The following is a 12,465-nucleotide window of genomic DNA, read 5'->3' as shown; positions in this document are numbered from 1 at the left end:
TGTTGGAGACCCATTTCTGCCGAGGGACGGGAGCTGGTGGACTTCTTTGGAACTCCTCCTGCAAGACGCTGGTCCAGGGACCCTCCAGGCGAAAGGGAGGTATGCTTGCCAGATGTGGCAACATCCTTGCTCCTGGCTGTGCAAACGTAGTGTGATTGATTCTCGGAGTGTGGGGAGAGTGAGGCAGGGAGCTTGGAGACGGACGTTGTGAAAGGTCCTGAAGAGGTGGTGCGGGCGGCTGCCAGCCGTGGGCTATTCCTTCCAAGTGCAATCCCTGAGCCCCCGGCTGGGTCCGGGTGAGGAAGCGAGCAAACACAAGAAAGGCGCCTGGACGCACGGGCGGCTGAGCCCGCAGGGCTTGGGGCCACGGAGGCTTGGCAGCAGGGCCTTTTCTGGGTGGGGTGGGGTGGGGCGGGGTGGTGGGCGTCTGCGTGGGAGAGGCAGCGGGCGGCAGGTAGCAGCCAGCGGTTGCAGGAGCGCTGCCTGGAGCGCCTTTCAGCCGGCAGACCTAGCTGGGCTCTGGGGCTGCACTGCGGGACCAAAAGGGGACGCTGTGGCTGCATGGGCCGGGAATCGAACCCGGGCCTCCCGCGTGGCAGGCGAGAATTCTACCACTGAACCACCCATGCACCGATGGCCAACGCCGCCCGACGCTGCCCCAGAGGCGCTGACCGCCACCCGCCCGGCACTGCTCACTGCTCACTGCTCGCCCGTCGGCATCTATCTGCTCCATCGGAGCAGGAGACGACGGTGGGGAGCGGGGAGAGGGGGCGACCTGAAAGCCAGGATCCGGGCACGTGCAGGACCACAGGGCGCGGCGCTCCCGGAGGGTTCCACTCGGCCCGTCGCGCGCCTTCTGCGCCGACCACGGCCGCCGCGACCCTGTCGGTGTCGCCCGAGGGGGCCGGGAGCCGACGCCTCCCGCCCGGCGCCGAGATCCCTGTCAGGTGCAGGCGCAGGCGCTGCGTGGTCGCTGCTGCCGCGCGCCGACGTTCCTCTCAGCGAACGCCGGGTCCCGACCCAAAGGCGTGTGAGGCCGGCTCGTGCGCTCTGGCGGACCGCGCGCCCGAGGTCCGGCTCTGACGGGGTGGTGGTGCTGGTGAGGAGGGGCCCTTTGGCAGAGCGGCTCCTGGCTCGGGGACTGCCGGCTGAGGCAGGGAGCGCGCTCTGGAAGGGCTTGGCTCCGGCCCGGGCAGCGGCTTCCCCCGGGAAGGCCGGGGGCGCCGGCCGGGCGCCGGTGGGCGGGCTGCACGGGCACGTAGGGCTTCTGCTCCCTCCCCAGAGGAGCACCCTTCCCGGGACGGACTGGTGCCAGGAAGACCGGTGTTCGCTGGCCAGCAGGAAGGCTGGGAGGCACGTGTCCCTGGCGGGCGGCAGGCAGGTGTGGCGCGGCCAAGGCCGCAAGGCGCAGAAGCGTCGAGGGCACGCAGCACCCCCTGGCGGGCAAGGCGGGGGCTCGGCCGCCTCGGTGTGACTGGGGAGCGCAGGCGGGCCGGCGGGGCGGGTGCGGAGGACAGGGTGCCGGCCGGAGGGAGAGCGGCCGGGGGCGGACGTGGAAGCAAGGCTGCGAGAGCGAGTTGGCCGTTCCCCGGCAGAAGTCGGAGCGCCGGCGACGCGAGGAGGCCTTGCCAGCCGCCGCGGGGCTGCGTGCTTCGGTGCGGCCGGGGGCGGGGCGGGGCCGTGGGAGTGGGAGGGTGGGCGAGGGGGGGCGAGGGGGAGGCGGGGAGGCAGGAAAACCAGCAGCTGCAGCTGCAGCCAGCTGGGGAGGAAAGATGCGCTGAGGAGGACTGAAGGTTCCTGGGGTGGGGGTGCAGGTGGCGGGAGGCGGCGCGTGTGTGGAGCAAGGCAGTGGCGCGGGGAGGACGGGCGCGTTTGTCCGGCGGGCCAAAAGGCTGGCTTGTCAGGAGTGGGATTCGAACCCACGCCTCCAGGGGAGACTGCGACCTGAACGCAGCGCCTTAGACCGCTCGGCCATCCTGACGGCGGGCCTGGCTGGGCGCGTGGCCGCTCGCCTGGCTGGGACCCGACGCGGCGCGAGCCCCGGCGCCCTTGGCGGGCCGCGCGCCGCGCCGCGCCGCGCTAGGCAGGCAGGCAGGCAGGCAGGCAGGCAGGCAGGCAGGCAGGCGGCCGTCCGGGGTGGGTGTCGACGGAGCCGGCGCGCGGCGGCCGGCCGAGGCGCCTGGCTCGGCGGCTGGCCGCGCCCCGGACCCAGCCGGGCCGTGGGCGGGCCGGCCCCTCCCCAGCCGCGCCTCTCCTGGCCCGACGCCGGCCGGCGCGCGCCCACCGTGTCCTCGCAGCCTCGCTTGCCTTCTCGGGCCCCCTTCTCCCGGCGGAATGCCCGCGTGGGAGGCAAGAGGCGGCGCGCCCTGGGGAGTGTCCAGTGCCGCGGGGGTCCGGGGCCCTGTCGGGGTGGCGGGCTGCCGCTGTGAGCGAGGCGGTGGGTTGGGTGCGCGGTTGGGTCGGGACCCGCGGTGGCCGGGGGCCCGTGCTGGGCAGGGGTCGCGTCGGCAGGCAGCCCGAGAGCCCGTGAGCGGCCGGGCGGTAGGACGGTCGCCGCCGTCCTCGTTAGTATAGTGGTGAGTATCCCCGCCTGTCACGCGGGAGACCGGGGTTCGATTCCCCGACGGGGAGGCCACACACCCTTTTTGGTGGCCGCGGTCGCTCTCTGTCCTGCCGCCAGGCCCCCAGAGGCCCTTCGTCTGGTCCCGCCGCCTTTGGGCGAGGCGCCAGGGCGCGGTGCGCGGCCTAGCCACCGTCGACCCCCTCTCCCCGTGCGGGCCTCCAGCCCGAGCCCTTTGTGGTCGCCGGGCGCACGGTCGCCACGGCCGAGCGAGGGCCTCCTTGGCCACCCCACGGCCTTGCCCGACCAGAGCCGGAGCTTGCGGCCCGCGGGGCCGCCCGGCCGCCCACGCACCCACTCCCACTGGCCGCCTCAGTGGGCTCCTAGGCTCGCGACGCCCCCGCCGTGCGGCTCGGCACAGCGCCGCGACGCGTGCAGGCAGCTGGGTCCCGTGTCCCCAAGTCGTCGTGGGAAGTGGGCGCGCCCAGCGCCCGGTGGAGAAGGGCTTTGGCCAGCTGGGTGCGGGAAGCTGCGTGCCCCGCGTTGCCCGCCGGAGGTGAGGGCGGAGGCGTTCGCGGGCCGCGGCGGGGAGCGAAGGGCCGCAGGGCCGCAAGGCCGTCGGGCCGGTGGACCACGGCAACGGCGTAGCGCCGACGCGCATGGGGCGCCGCGCGGCTGCTGGTGGCGCCGACGGCGGCGCAGAGCCTCCGGCTGACGGGGCGTCGGGGCAGGGATGCGGAGGCGGTGGCGGCAGGGGCGGCAGGGGCGGCAGGGGCGGCAGGGGCGGCGGCGGCGGCGGCGGCGGCTAGATTATGCTGGGGCGATCCCGGGGCCGGCGTCCGGCGGCCGCCCGGGCTGTGTAGCGTTGGTGGTATAGTGGTGAGCATAGCTGCCTTCCAAGCAGTTGACCCGGGTTCGATTCCCGGCCAACGCAGCGGGCCGACCTTTTGCTGAGCTGCACCGCCCTCCCGGCAGGGGCGATGGCGGGGGAGAGAGAGCTGGGAGCGGGGAGCCAGCCCGCTGGCCCGCGGCTTTTGGCGTGTGTGCGAGAAGCCGGCGGCGCGCGCAGTGTTTTGAGGGGGCTGAAAGCAAGACGGCACGCCAAGGCAGGAGGACTGACGCGGCCGGCGGGCGGCTGGACTTGCAAAGGCCGGGTGTGGGCGGCAAGGTGGCGCGGGCGGGTGGCATGGAGGCGCTGGGTTCAGCGGGAGCAGGCGAGGGCCTGGCCCCGACGCTCCCTGGTGGTCTAGTGGTTAGGATTCGGCGCTCTCACCGCCGCGGCCCGGGTTCGATTCCCGGTCAGGGAAGCCTTTCTTCTTCCTCTCCGGAGGCCTGCCACCTGCCGGGATCCTCGCCGGCGACCCTCCCACCTTTACCCTTTTAGCCTACGCAATGGCAACCCACTCCAGTCCTCCTGCCTGGAAAACCCCATGGACGGAGGAGCCTGGGAGGCTGCAGACCATGGGGTCGCTAAAAGTCCCATAGGACCGAGCGACTTCACTTTCACTTTTCACTTGCATGCATTGCAGAAGGAAATGGCAAGCCACTCCAGTGTTCTTGCCTGGAGAATCCCAGGGACGGGGGAGCCTGGTGGGCTGCCGTCTATGGGGTCGCACAGAGTCGGACAGGACTGACGCGACCTAGCAGCTCAGCACTGCGCCAGAGGCCCCCGGGACCCTGCACCTCCAGCCCAAGCACGATTCAGGCCACCTCCGCCGTCCCCCGGGGCAAACCTTTGTTGGCCGCGGTGGCAACCTCGCGCCGCTTTCACCACGACCGGCCTGAGGCCTCCCATCCCCCGCCTCCCTCCCTCCTGAGGGGCTGCGGCTGCTGGCCCTGGTGGCGGCGGTGATGCTCCTGGGCTTGTGCTGGTTCTCCTGCTGTGGGGGGCGGGGGGGGCGCGGGGGGGTGGGGTGAGGAGGTGGGGTGGGATAGGGCGGGGTGGGGATAGGGGCGGGGGTAGGGGCGCGAGCTGTGGTGGTCGCCAGCGGGGGCCAGCAGCGGCAGGGGCGGTGGCCGCAGCCGAAGGTGAGCGAAGGGGCTGTGCCTCGGGGAGTGGGGGCCAGTGGCCACGGACACGCCTGCCTTCCCATGTCCCTCATGCCAGCCCCGTCTCTGGGCGGCTTGGCCACTGCGCGCCAGGTCCCGGGCTGGCTGTGACTCCCGTATGGTGCTGGTGTCTCCAAGAGGGTTCTGGTCTTGAGTGGGCTCTGAGAGGCGGACCACGGCGCCCGGGAGGCATCGGGATCAGTTCAGTCGCTCAGGGCACTGTAGCAGCCAGGCTTCCCTGTCCATCACCAACTCTCGAGGCTTGCTCAAACTCATGTCCGTCCAGTCGGGGATGCCATCCAAGCCTCTCGTCTTCTGTCGGGTCGTCCCGGTCTCCTCCTGCCTTTCATCAGGGTCTTTCCCCGTGAATCAGTTTTGCGGGTCGGGTGGCCAGAGGATTGGCGTTTCGGCTTCAGCCTCAGTCCTTCTAATGAATATTCAGGACTGATTTCCTCTAGGATGGACGGGATGGGTCTCCTCGCAGTCCAAGGGACTCTCAAGAGTCTTCTCCAACACCGCAGTCCAAAAGCATCAATTCTTCGGCACTCATCCTTCTTTATACTCCACCTCTCACATCTGTACGTGACCGCTGGAGAAACCGTAGCTTTCCCGAGACAGCCCCTCGTCACAGACCTCGTCTCTGCTTTGCGACATGCTGTCCAGGTTGGTCATAGCTTTTCTCCCAAGGAGCGAACGTCTTTTCATTTCGCCGGCGCGGCCGGCGTCTGCAGTGCTTTGGGGCAGCCCCCAAAATGAAGTCTTTCCCGCTTTCCGTTCTTTCCCCGTCTATTTGCCATGAAGTGATGGGACGGGATGCCATGATCTTAGTTGTCTGAATGTTGAGTTTGAAGCCAACGTTTTCACTCTCCTCTTTCACTTTCCTCAAGGGGCTCTTTAGTTCTTCTTCGCTGTCCCCGAGGCAAAGGGGTGAAGATGGATGTGGACCTGTGCCTCGAATCCCACCACCGCTTAGTGGAAGTGAGAGAGCTCGCAGATCCGGGCGGGGCGGGCCGGCCCGGCTGGGCAAAGCTAGCCCACCAGCCTGGAGGCGGCAGATGCGCTCGAGGCAGCGATGCCTGCCAGGGAGGACAACCCGACCGTCAGGGTGTTTCCCTTGCCTGACCACAGCTCTCAATCCTACCGGACTGAGGCAAGATTTCCCCAGGCCTCCCTCCCCCACTCGTAACCAAAGGTGGGCACTGGGGCGCGCGCACACCCACACCCACCCACCCACCCACCCACACACACACACACACACACCCACACACCCACCCACACACACACACACGCACAGCGCCCTGTTCCCCGCACCCCTCCCCTAGTTATGACGTCTACGAGTTTCCCATTCTCATCCAACTGTCTATCCAGGATCCACTCCATCCCTCTCGCCAACCTGTCATTGTCTTCCCCTAGGAACTCTCCCCGAGGGTAATCGCCCACCACAGTCTCCCCTTGGGCCAATCTCGAGGTCGTCTTTCCCCAAAGGGTTTCATTCCACGTCCGTTCAAGGACTGTGTCCTTCGGAGGGGAAGTGGACGGCCGACCAAGGGCACCAAAGTGCGGCGAGGGCGGCACACTCGGGTGGGATGGCGCCTGTCCCCTGTGGGAAAGGAGCCCCCGTGGCCCGACGTGTGCTTGCCGTGGCCAAAGGAGGTTTCCTTGAGGCCCCTGCCGGGGCCGTGGGCATCAGCGTGCGTGGGGGAGACTATGGGACGAAGGTGCTTGGGGCCATGGCTGGTGGGCGCCCCACGTGGATCAGGGACCTGGGCAGAGCGATCATCGCAGGGAGAGGGGGCGGCGGCGAGCCGAGGGGCTGGCAGGCAGGCCCAGGGGTGCTTGGGTGGAGTCTTCCTGGAGGGCCAGCATGAAGGGATGGGTGGGGCTCGAGGGAACCTGGCCGAAAGATCGGCAGGCCACTGGAGCAGGCCCTCTGCAGGAGCATGGGCGCGGTGGCGAAGCCCTGCCAGGCCCATGTGAGAGGCTGGGGACGGATCTGCGGGAGGTAGGGGTGGGCGTGGGGTCGGGGTGGGTCTGCGGAGCCGGAGGGAGGCCCGCACTGGTGAACCTCAGGGCAGGGCAGGCCAGGCCAGGGCAGGACGTGGGAGGGGTGGCCCGAGCTCCGGGGCGATGGTGGCGGGGCGGGGGGTGGGGGGGAGGCGGATGGGGCCGAGCCTGGAGTCTGGAGGGAAAGGCAGAGGGCAGGCCGTGACAGTGATGGGGCTGTGGCATGAGGAAGATGGTGGGGGAGCACTCCATTCATTTGGGCGGGGTAGCGGGTGAGCGGGCGAGCCACACTGGTGCGCGGTGCCGCAGGCTGCTCAGGCTCAGCGGTGGGCTGAGGACGCAGGCAAGCCAACGACAGAAACGGGGTGCCAGACGGGGGCCAGACCTGGTCCGAGATGGGTGGGCCCGCCGTACCGCCCCAGAGACCAAAGTCACCACTCATCAGGAGCAAATGTCCAGTCTCGGGTGTGACATGGCTGGGGGCACAGGGTGGGATGGGGGGTGGTGGTTGGGAGCTCCGGTGGCTGAGATTTCACGAGGACCAAGGAGAGCTCCCACGTGACCGAGCACAGCCGTCCCTCCAGGGTACACACCCGCAGAGGGCAAACCTCGGGGAGGTCTGAGGGTGCCCACACCGCCACGGACACGGCGACACTGTTTGCCATGGCCAAGACACGGAGCAAACCCCAGCGCCCATCCACACGTGGCGGGCCCGAGAAGAGGTGGCACAGATGTAGCATGGAACCATCACTCAGTCATAAAGAAATAAGTCCAGTGTTGCCACTTGTCACAAGCAATGATGGACCTAGAGACTCTTACACTTGGTGAAGCACGTCAGACCGCGTTGGACAAAGGCATGTGGAACGTGTGAAAGAATACAAAACGGAGCTATTTGCCGAGGAGAAACCCACTCACGCAGAAAGCCACCTCAGGGGAACGCCAGCGGAAAGGCAGCGCTGGAGGGATGCGTGTGCAGCTGGGACGAACAGATTCGCAGGACCCTGGATAAAGGGAGAAGCGCCAAGGTGATCCAGTTCAACACAGGGAATAAGCGTCAGTACCCTGGAATCCCCTCGAGTGGACAAGAATCTGAAAACATACATGAAATCCAAAATCTGTACACGGGAAACAGAAGCACTTTGCGGTCCACCGGAAACGAGCACAATATTGGAAACCCACTGTACTTGAGCAACAACCGTGACTCCGACACTGGAGTCGGCTTTGCAGAAGAAACGAAATCAACAGGCAAGTAAGTCGGCGGGAAACAGGCGCGCTGTCCCAATCCCACCCTGGGTACATACCCGTGAGAGCCGCAACTCTTCATTCGGAAAGACACGTGCAAACCCCACGGTCGTAGCAGCGCCGTTTGCCGAAGCCGAGACGTGGAGGAAACCCTAGTGCCCATCCCCAACGGCTCACCCACGTAGGTGCCATACCAGAGACAGGGAGAGAATGGGATGGCACTGAGCCATCCACGCGAGTCCAATAGTGTCACTGGCAGCAGCAGCGGAAGCTGGAGCTGCAGAATATTACCCTTGGTGAGGGAAGTCAAACAGGCAGGGTCACAGATGGGCGGAATCTTAAGTGTTGTACAAATTCACCCCTGTGGCAACCAGCGACAGACTCTCAGACTCGGGAAAGCAGCCTCGGGCTTCCCAAGGGCAGAGTCACGGACGGAGGGATGGATGAGGAGCCGGGCTCAACGGATGTACCGTACCAGTACTGCGTAGAAAGGAGAGGAGCAACAAGGAGACACGGGATACTACAGGGAATGAGATCCCATATCCTGTCACCACCTGTAACGGAAACCGATCTGAAACCCTCATCCTACACGCACAGGTGTGAATCACAACGTTGTACAGCAGACACGGGCACCAGGCTGTAGTTGTACACTTCCAGAACAACAACTGCCACTCCGGGGAAGTCAATCCGTCGAGGATCGGTCCAACAGTAGGACAAAGAAGAGCTCACATGATGATCCAGCAGACCCAATCCCGGCTACTCATCGGGAAAAGACAACACGCCCAATGGGAAGAGAGGCGGGCATCCCCCAGGGTCATCGCAGCCCTCGGTGCCGTAGCCGAGACGTGGGAAACGCTCACGTGCCCGTCGACCCGTGGCCGGCACGAGAAGGTGAGGCAAATACGTACCGTGGAATATGACGCAGCCGTCAAGTAGCAGCGGCCATCGCCATGGGCCGCAACGCCGCACGGACCCACAGAAGGGTCCGCTGACTGAAGTGAGTCGGGTAGAGAGGGACAAAGCTCTGTGGACTCGAACAACGAATACCAGTGAATCTATGTGCAAAGGGGAAACCGACCTGGAGACGGAGAGAACGTGCATAGGGCTAGCCAAGGGGAAAGGCAGGGGAGGGACGAAGTTGGAGTCGGATCAAGAGATAGGAAATACTGTACTTACAGTCGATGAGCAACAGAGCTTTCCTCTGTAGCATGACAACTGTATTCGTGTCTCGCCTTAACCTACACTGGAAAATCCCCTGGAAAAGAACAGGGGACTGAATCACTTTGCCGAGCACCTGAGACTAACCCAGGACTGTAAAGCAGTTCTCCTCGTGTTGGAAGAAGCAGAAGGAGGAGCAGGCCCTGGCCTGGGGTAGGGGGTGGGGGGAGGCAGGCCAGTGCGCCAAATGCAAAGGCAGGTTCCTGGACAGCCTGGGATTTGGAATGGCTCAGGGAGGACCTGGGCGTTGGGGGGGGGGGTGGTGTGCAAATGGTGGAGGTGGGGAGCCGGGTGGGGGTGGGATGGGGGTTGCGTTTGGGGAAGTAGGGGCACGGTGAGGGTGCAGGCTGAGGTGGTGGTGCTCTTGGGGCAGGGCTGATGCTGAGGTGAGGCGCGCAACAGGGTTTCAGGGGCATGGGGTGGTGTTTGGGGTGGTGTTTGAGGCGGTGAGGCCGTCCCTGTTGGAGACCCATTTCTGCCGAGGGACGGGAGCTGGTGGACTTCTTTGGAACTCCTCCTGCAAGACGCTGGTCCAGGGACCCTCCAGGCGAAAGGGAGGTATGCTTGCCAGATGTGGCAACATCCTTGCTCCTGGCTGTGCAAACGTAGTGTGATTGATTCTCGGAGTGTGGGGAGAGTGAGGCAGGGAGCTTGGAGACGGACGTTGTGAAAGGTCCTGAAGAGGTGGTGCGGGCGGCTGCCAGCCGTGGGCTATTCCTTCCAAGTGCAATCCCTGAGCCCCCGGCTGGGTCCGGGTGAGGAAGCGAGCAAACACAAGAAAGGCGCCTGGACGCACGGGCGGCTGAGCCCGCAGGGCTTGGGGCCACGGAGGCTTGGCAGCAGGGCCTTTTCTGGGTGGGGTGGGGTGGGGCGGGGTGGTGGGCGTCTGCGTGGGAGAGGCAGCGGGCGGCAGGTAGCAGCCAGCGGTTGCAGGAGCGCTGCCTGGAGCGCCTTTCAGCCGGCAGACCTAGCTGGGCTCTGGGGCTGCACTGCGGGACCAAAAGGGGACGCTGTGGCTGCATGGGCCGGGAATCGAACCCGGGCCTCCCGCGTGGCAGGCGAGAATTCTACCACTGAACCACCCATGCACCGATGGCCAACGCCGCCCGACGCTGCCCCAGAGGCGCTGACCGCCACCCGCCCGGCACTGCTCACTGCTCACTGCTCGCCCGTCGGCATCTATCTGCTCCATCGGAGCAGGAGACGACGGTGGGGAGCGGGGAGAGGGGGCGACCTGAAAGCCAGGATCCGGGCACGTGCAGGACCACAGGGCGCGGCGCTCCCGGAGGGTTCCACTCGGCCCGTCGCGCGCCTTCTGCGCCGACCACGGCCGCCGCGACCCTGTCGGTGTCGCCCGAGGGGGCCGGGAGCCGACGCCTCCCGCCCGGCGCCGAGATCCCTGTCAGGTGCAGGCGCAGGCGCTGCGTGGTCGCTGCTGCCGCGCGCCGACGTTCCTCTCAGCGAACGCCGGGTCCCGACCCAAAGGCGTGTGAGGCCGGCTCGTGCGCTCTGGCGGACCGCGCGCCCGAGGTCCGGCTCTGACGGGGTGGTGGTGCTGGTGAGGAGGGGCCCTTTGGCAGAGCGGCTCCTGGCTCGGGGACTGCCGGCTGAGGCAGGGAGCGCGCTCTGGAAGGGCTTGGCTCCGGCCCGGGCAGCGGCTTCCCCCGGGAAGGCCGGGGGCGCCGGCCGGGCGCCGGTGGGCGGGCTGCACGGGCACGTAGGGCTTCTGCTCCCTCCCCAGAGGAGCACCCTTCCCGGGACGGACTGGTGCCAGGAAGACCGGTGTTCGCTGGCCAGCAGGAAGGCTGGGAGGCACGTGTCCCTGGCGGGCGGCAGGCAGGTGTGGCGCGGCCAAGGCCGCAAGGCGCAGAAGCGTCGAGGGCACGCAGCACCCCCTGGCGGGCAAGGCGGGGGCTCGGCCGCCTCGGTGTGACTGGGGAGCGCAGGCGGGCCGGCGGGGCGGGTGCGGAGGACAGGGTGCCGGCCGGAGGGAGAGCGGCCGGGGGCGGACGTGGAAGCAAGGCTGCGAGAGCGAGTTGGCCGTTCCCCGGCAGAAGTCGGAGCGCCGGCGACGCGAGGAGGCCTTGCCAGCCGCCGCGGGGCTGCGTGCTTCGGTGCGGCCGGGGGCGGGGCGGGGCCGTGGGAGTGGGAGGGTGGGCGAGGGGGGGCGAGGGGGAGGCGGGGAGGCAGGAAAACCAGCAGCTGCAGCTGCAGCCAGCTGGGGAGGAAAGATGCGCTGAGGAGGACTGAAGGTTCCTGGGGTGGGGGTGCAGGTGGCGGGAGGCGGCGCGTGTGTGGAGCAAGGCAGTGGCGCGGGGAGGACGGGCGCGTTTGTCCGGCGGGCCAAAAGGCTGGCTTGTCAGGAGTGGGATTCGAACCCACGCCTCCAGGGGAGACTGCGACCTGAACGCAGCGCCTTAGACCGCTCGGCCATCCTGACGGCGGGCCTGGCTGGGCGCGTGGCCGCTCGCCTGGCTGGGACCCGACGCGGCGCGAGCCCCGGCGCCCTTGGCGGGCCGCGCGCCGCGCCGCGCCGCGCTAGGCAGGCAGGCAGGCAGGCAGGCAGGCAGGCAGGCAGGCAGGCAGGCAGGCGGCCGTCCGGGGTGGGTGTCGACGGAGCCGGCGCGCGGCGGCCGGCCGAGGCGCCTGGCTCGGCGGCTGGCCGCGCCCCGGACCCAGCCGGGCCGTGGGCGGGCCGGCCCCTCCCCAGCCGCGCCTCTCCTGGCCCGACGCCGGCCGGCGCGCGCCCACCGTGTCCTCGCAGCCTCGCTTGCCTTCTCGGGCCCCCTTCTCCCGGCGGAATGCCCGCGTGGGAGGCAAGAGGCGGCGCGCCCTGGGGAGTGTCCAGTGCCGCGGGGGTCCGGGGCCCTGTCGGGGTGGCGGGCTGCCGCTGTGAGCGAGGCGGTGGGTTGGGTGCGCGGTTGGGTCGGGACCCGCGGTGGCCGGGGGCCCGTGCTGGGCAGGGGTCGCGTCGGCAGGCAGCCCGAGAGCCCGTGAGCGGCCGGGCGGTAGGACGGTCGCCGCCGTCCTCGTTAGTATAGTGGTGAGTATCCCCGCCTGTCACGCGGGAGACCGGGGTTCGATTCCCCGACGGGGAGGCCACACACCCTTTTTGGTGGCCGCGGTCGCTCTCTGTCCTGCCGCCAGGCCCCCAGAGGCCCTTCGTCTGGTCCCGCCGCCTTTGGGCGAGGCGCCAGGGCGCGGTGCGCGGCCTAGCCACCGTCGACCCCCTCTCCCCGTGCGGGCCTCCAGCCCGAGCCCTTTGTGGTCGCCGGGCGCACGGTCGCCACGGCCGAGCGAGGGCCTCCTTGGCCACCCCACGGCCTTGCCCGACCAGAGCCGGAGCTTGCGGCCCGCGGGGCCGCCCGGCCGCCCACGCACCCACTCCCACT

General features: G+C 68.2%; 8 non-coding genes across 8 annotated transcripts; 4 read left to right on the top strand and 4 right to left on the bottom strand.

Annotated features, from left to right (window-relative positions):
• Positions 1-558: 558 nt before the first annotated feature.
• Positions 559-629, bottom strand: TRNAG-GCC (transfer RNA glycine (anticodon GCC)). The gene has a single exon. It is a non-coding gene; the product is annotated as a tRNA-Gly (tRNA).
• Positions 630-1,898: 1,269 nt separating this feature from the next.
• On the bottom strand, positions 1,899-1,981 carry TRNAL-CAG (transfer RNA leucine (anticodon CAG)). The gene has a single exon. It is a non-coding gene; the product is annotated as a tRNA-Leu (tRNA).
• Positions 1,982-2,559: 578 nt separating this feature from the next.
• On the top strand, positions 2,560-2,631 carry TRNAD-GUC (transfer RNA aspartic acid (anticodon GUC)). Its single transcript has one exon. It is a non-coding gene; the product is annotated as a tRNA-Asp (tRNA).
• Positions 2,632-3,422: 791 nt separating this feature from the next.
• Positions 3,423-3,494, top strand: TRNAG-UCC (transfer RNA glycine (anticodon UCC)). The gene has a single exon. It is a non-coding gene; the product is annotated as a tRNA-Gly (tRNA).
• Positions 3,495-3,795: 301 nt separating this feature from the next.
• On the top strand, positions 3,796-3,867 carry TRNAE-CUC (transfer RNA glutamic acid (anticodon CUC)). Its single transcript has one exon. It is a non-coding gene; the product is annotated as a tRNA-Glu (tRNA).
• A 6,223-nt stretch (positions 3,868-10,090) lies between these two features.
• Positions 10,091-10,161, bottom strand: TRNAG-GCC (transfer RNA glycine (anticodon GCC)). Its single transcript has one exon. It is a non-coding gene; the product is annotated as a tRNA-Gly (tRNA).
• A 1,269-nt stretch (positions 10,162-11,430) lies between these two features.
• TRNAL-CAG (transfer RNA leucine (anticodon CAG)) lies at positions 11,431-11,513 on the bottom strand. The gene has a single exon. It is a non-coding gene; the product is annotated as a tRNA-Leu (tRNA).
• Positions 11,514-12,099: 586 nt separating this feature from the next.
• Positions 12,100-12,171, top strand: TRNAD-GUC (transfer RNA aspartic acid (anticodon GUC)). Its single transcript has one exon. It is a non-coding gene; the product is annotated as a tRNA-Asp (tRNA).
• The last annotated feature ends 294 nt before the right edge of the window (positions 12,172-12,465 follow it).

This window comes from Bos javanicus, chromosome 3, assembly GCF_032452875.1.
Source record: "Bos javanicus breed banteng chromosome 3, ARS-OSU_banteng_1.0, whole genome shotgun sequence".
NCBI lineage: Eukaryota > Metazoa > Chordata > Mammalia > Artiodactyla > Bovidae > Bos > Bos javanicus.
This window is presented reverse-complemented; position numbering and strand designations above follow the sequence as displayed.